This window comes from Theobroma umbraticum, unplaced genomic scaffold (genome assembly GCF_002168275.2).
Source record: "Theobroma umbraticum cultivar Fairchild unplaced genomic scaffold, ASM216827v3 scaffold_2.0, whole genome shotgun sequence".
NCBI lineage: Eukaryota > Viridiplantae > Streptophyta > Magnoliopsida > Malvales > Malvaceae > Theobroma > Theobroma umbraticum.
Window position 1 is genome coordinate 79,013 of NW_018397277.1, and position 218 is coordinate 79,230.

The window sequence follows — 218 nt, forward strand, 5'->3', positions numbered from 1 at the left end:
AATGAGATTACGACACTTGAGGATAACACTGTGATGTTGGAGGTGACACTATGATGCTTGAGGATAATATTGCATTTGATGGGGGAAATGAGGATTTGTTCTATGTCGGTGAAGATAGATTTGTTCTATGGGCTTGATTAATGGCATGATGATAATTTAAATGATGATTGCTTTTATGATAGTGGCATTCCAATTTGCAATAATGTTGAATGCAAAAC